The sequence below is a fragment of the Sinocyclocheilus anshuiensis genome, unplaced genomic scaffold (assembly GCF_001515605.1).
Source record: "Sinocyclocheilus anshuiensis isolate Anshui unplaced genomic scaffold, SAMN03320099.WGS_v1.1 scaffold71, whole genome shotgun sequence".
Classification (NCBI taxonomy): domain Eukaryota; kingdom Metazoa; phylum Chordata; class Actinopteri; order Cypriniformes; family Cyprinidae; genus Sinocyclocheilus; species Sinocyclocheilus anshuiensis.
Genome location: NW_015548203.1, coordinates 794,740 through 800,317, shown reverse-complemented (window position 1 = coordinate 800,317; position 5,578 = coordinate 794,740). Strand labels below are relative to the sequence as shown.

General features: G+C 35.0%; 1 protein-coding gene across 1 annotated transcript in view; it reads right to left on the bottom strand.

Annotated features, from left to right (window-relative positions):
- plxna3 (plexin A3) overlaps window positions 1-5,578 on the bottom strand; it is a 203,634-nt gene that overhangs the window by 101,865 nt on the left and 96,191 nt on the right. The gene's annotated exons all lie outside the window — the stretch shown is intronic.

Here is a 5,578-nt window from a genome sequence, read left to right as displayed (position 1 = left end):
AACAAAGAGTGAAAAATTGAAGGGGGTCTGAATACTTTCCGTACCCACTGTATATATATACACACCTTCATAACACACATACAACACATGTTTTTGAGCCGCCAAAAAATAAATAAATACACCTATTATAAGATTGAGTGCTGCTTTTGTTTAGAAACACAAAAAAACATCTTAAAAACCCACAAATATTTGGAGTGTTGGATGTTGAACGGCATGGTATTTTTTGAGAGCAGAAGATGCTCTAAAACGGGCTTCAGATGAATGAACGTCTTAATGACGTGCGTGTACTATCTGCCTAGAAGCATCCAGTCCTCCAGCACAATTAGCACAAGTCTCCAGTAGCGTGCTAGCTGTGAGTACACCTAGAGCCGTCGGTGAGGTCAACCAGTAAATGTGCAGTCATTGAAAGACCCAACCATGAATAGAACATTAATGAACACTAAGGGACACACGTGAGAGCCGCTAACAGCGTCTACAGAGACCTGCGTGCTCTTAACAAACACAGCAACCCAACCGAACCTATCACAGATCCATCACATCAGACGAGCGCACAATAATAGGCCTGCTAAAGCTTTTACCACAGTCCTTTCTACCAGACACTGTACTGCTAATTTTCCCGAATCCACAAGAGCCCTTCGGTAGGAACAGTAATACAATACTAACTCCACCAAATAGGGCTGATTTGAATTACACTGCAAATCCATCTTCTAGCTTCCCCTCGTTGCCATGGACACAAACCATTTCCAGAGATAGACTTTGGCGCTTTTTCCCCCCCTGCCCCCTTCTTCTACTCGGTCTCTCTCCCTTTGGCTCGGCCATGTCGGTGGCTAGAGGCTAAAGAGCTCTTGGGGAACTGAACACAAAGCCAAGACAACAAGGAGAAGAATAAGATGCAGGTCAGAGCCGCCCCCTGTCCCCTCCCGAGCCAAAAAACGAGTACGCTTTTGGCAGCGGCTGACGGTGAAAGGCATCTCTCATGGCAACGGTGCATGGCACGTTTCCCCGAGGAGAGCGAGTACTGGCAAACAAAACGAGCCGGACGTGATGAAACATGGGGTTACATATGTGTGTTTAACAAAAGCAGGCCACACGCGTTTAGAAGGAGTTTGAACTGTCGATGAAACCTGAAATATCAGATAAACAAACTCGAAAAATGACATTTCAAAGGAAATTGCATACATTTAGTAGGTGTCTTGAACATACCAAATTAATCATATTAGAATAAAATATAATCTAAAAATGTATTATACATTACATTAGATTACAAAACACTAACACACAAACATACATTGTGTAATATACAATAAAATATATAATAAATATTAAATTGTGTATTGTGTATATATTCTATAACAACTTATTTTATTTTGAAAATAGAATATGCTGTACATATATATAAACTATATACATATCATACATATATACAAAAATATATTTTTATATTTTTATAATTTTGAAAAAAATTATTTTATTTTGTCTATTTTAGTTATTAAATATTTTATACAATTTAATTTTGTTATTATAATTATTGTAAAAAAATATTGTATATTATACAAAAATAGAATTTTATTAAAAGAATTCTATATAGAGAATGTGTACATATACATACATTTATATATCATTAGATACATATTTAAATTTAGACAGACAGACAGACAGATTTGCTAAAAATGACTATCTTTAATTTTGCATAAATATATTTACTCTCTCTTTTGAGGGACAATATTAAATATTACATACAAACAAACAAATAAATAAATAGATACATATTTAGCTTAACATGTGCATGTATTAATTTAGCAAATAAATAAATATTTAGCACTTATAATAATGATATATAAATTAATAAAATGTATATAAATAAAATAATTTCTCCTATACAGTTATTGTATATAATTATCCTGTTTCAAGAGAAACAATATTATATGATGAATATCATTCTAACATAAAACATTTCAGTATAACACCACACATATCAAGTAGATGTTTTGAAAATATCAGACAACTTCAGGAAACATCCCACCAAAACGTTGAACACTACAATAATTATCACTCATAAGGAGGTTTGCTACAAACAAGGTTTGTTTTTGTGATAAAAAGGTCAGAACCTGAACATCTGCTCGCCCAGCTTTTATATCACAGCGAAAACACAAGGCTGAGAACGGCGTCATCGCAACGGGAGAAATTGAGATACGTGCACATGTCCAAATATTAATTATACAGAGAAGGGGACTGTCTTGTCAACAAAAGAACATAATAACCAGCGAACAAAACCGTGGGGTGTGCCAGTCATTATTCAGCATTATGTGCGCTGATAAAAGACGATAGATCCGCAGGACACCCACTACAAAGGCTATCTGGATTTGTGAAGCTGAAATAAACGAACACAAAAGGTTAAGAGCAACCGTTCCAGTAATTATAAAGCATGTTATGGTGAGATGGGAGGAACGGGTGTAGTTTTTTAAAGGCTCTTCTTGTTGGCTGTCACTGAGGCGAGAGAAAGACAATGAAACTGATGTGAATGAAGGAACGGGATAGAAAACACATTTTTTTCGACATTTCCAAAGCAACAAACAAGCCTCACGATTCGAGGTATTATTCATGTCCGTAACTCTTAAGTATGAGCTACCGTAACAGCGCTAGAATAATAATACACGCTAAGGGCTTTAAAAATGAACCTAAACCCAAATATCACCTCTGCTCTCCGTGCCGCTGGAGAGGAAGAACGCACATCAAAAGAAGAGAATAAAGAAAAACATGTATGACTGTAGGTCAACCCACAGGCACACACACATGTGCATGATGAGCAGTGCATTATGGGATTGTCTGTTCTTCTCACTCATTTTACTTCAAACTTTCCTTCTAATACGGCAATGTGAAACCATATGTCTGTCTAACCTCATCCATCTGTAAACTGACACCAGATCCAATTGAATTCTTCTCACCAGAATTTCAAACTGATAAAACCACCTGTAATTGGAAATTACAAAGTGAGAAAACGTCATGCGAATATAAATGTATCTATGTGCAATGGAAAAAATTTGAGAGAAAAGTTTTAGTCTCGACACAAGAAATTGCATCATTTATTCAACGACATTGCAGCATTGTTACTGAAGCTTCAGGTACTGGTGGTGCTGATTCACTAAAAAGAACTTAAGACACATAAGAATCATTCATTCGGATTCCTGAACAATTGACTCTTATGAGCCATTTTTAGTGAATCAAACACTTGCAGCTTACAACTACTGTTATATTGACTAATATTACGCAGTTTGCAGAAACTGACTGGCTGTACATACGACAATATGTAGGTAAAGAAACATTATCTATGTTTAGTAATATTTCATAAACATAATTAATCTTATATCAGATTTTCATAAAATTCACAAATCATAAGAATCATTTACTTAGGAACCAAATCACACTGGTTGTGCTGTACCTATTTGATTTGCTGAAAAGAAATCAAAATCTCAAAAGATTCATTCATTTGGGAATCAGACTACACTGGTCACACCATATAGTCTGACTCCCGAATGAATGACTCAGTTCTGTTTTTAGTGAATCAAATGCACACATCACGACCAGTGCAGACCAAATGATTCCTGAACAATTGTCTCTTATGAGCCAGTTCTTTTTAGTGAATTAAATACACACAGCACAATCAGTGCAGACCAAATTATTCCTGAAGAAATGACTCTTATGAACCATTTTATTCCAGTGAATTAGAAACATGCAGCATTGACTAGTGAATAGCTAAAAATGCACTATACACTAGGGCTGCGAAATTAATCGAATTTCTAATCGCAATTACAATTATGGATGCCACAATTACGTAATCGTTCAAAGCGGCAATTAATCGTTCAATGTCCACTTATGTTATTCTTTCTGCACGCTTAAGATATGTTTTTTTCTTTCTACATGTTATCTTAAGGGTTTTTCCATTGTCTTAGTTTTAGTATAACATTATAATACCATCCATATTTTTACTTTTTTATAATTTAAAGAAACCAATCCGATGTATATTTTTAAAATACAGCATGCAGGTGCATCAAACAATGGTATAAACATCATTCAATGTCAATTGTGATAATCGTAGTTAATAATCGCAATTACGATTTCAAGGGAATAATCGGCAATTATGATTTTTGTCATAATCGTGCAGCCCTACTATACACTGTACAAATGATTATTGAAGTACATTTACATTTTATTGGAGTAAAGTGTTTCTACTTCAAATTTCCACATTTAATACAATGCGTTACTTTTGCGTTGTTGTTTGTGAAATTTACTAGCAAATTTGTTTCAACACCAATTTTTTTTAGTGTACATTATGTTGGCAAAATGGGGTGTTTATTATTAATTGATACATTTATTTTTATATAAAATACTGACATAACATTGTTTAATTTATAGATAACACCATTTATTAGATTGCATTTGCACCAAGAGCTTGTAACACTTCAAAGAGAAAGGAAAAATTTAAATCGCATCATATGACCCCTTTAATACTTAAGGCCATCGCATACGGAGTCCAGATTTTTTTGACAATTCAGAGCCACCGTACAAGCGAAAGCCAAAATCCAGAATGGCGATTGTCAAGTTCATCCACTTCGTCTCGTAGCACAAAGCACTGTAAAGATCCTAGCACACTGACTTCACAGAAATCGGTGGTCTTCTTTTTAATGTGGCTCTAGTATCGCTAGCAAAGCATCAAACTAAGCCACTGACATCCTGAAGTAAACGTTGAATCGCCTGTGATAATCCCGCTCCTTAATAAGGAGATGGAACTCTCCTTCCTCTCTATATCTCAGGATTGGATGGACCCAATATTTCCTTTCTTTTTCTCTTTTTAAGAAGCGAGAGGACAACAAAATCATCCTCACTGCTTGAAGACTCCATTTAGTAGCCTACTGTTTTGCTAATTTTTTCGCAACAGATTATTTAAAACGCATCGGACTCAGTGTGCAAGGTTTCTGTGCGTGACGAATTTTTAGGAGGACGAATACGAAAAAACGCATACAAAAATTTAAATTAATTAATTAAATTGTGCGATTTGTTAAGTAAATGAGTTTGAGTGGGCAGGAACCTCTCATTTTCTTTAGAAAATATACACATTTATCTGAAAGAATATTAGCAATACATAATCTGTAAAATCAGATTTTAAAAAGCCACAGTAATTACCTCAGAAACCCTCAATTCAACAGCATAACAAAGCAATGGTCCTAATAATCAACAAACCACTGTGATGTCAAAGATAGCTCAATTATTTTTGACAGAAACCTTGTTGAACCTGCAATCTCTGTACTGATAATTATCCCACTAATGCGTTAGTGCACAAGTCATTTATGAGTTATTCAGCATTGTTTTATTTTACTATGCTGAAACAGGAACTCAAAAAAGGTCACTTTTTGTATATTTAACCAGTGGGAGTTAAACAATCACCATGCAATACGAAACCTGAGTTAATATACTGAGATTCTCAGAGATCTACTTTAATAAAACAGACTCGACAGCCCTGAGCGCTTGAGACACTCGTGTACCCGGTGTGTCTCAAGGTTGCCTTTTTTTTTTTTTTTTT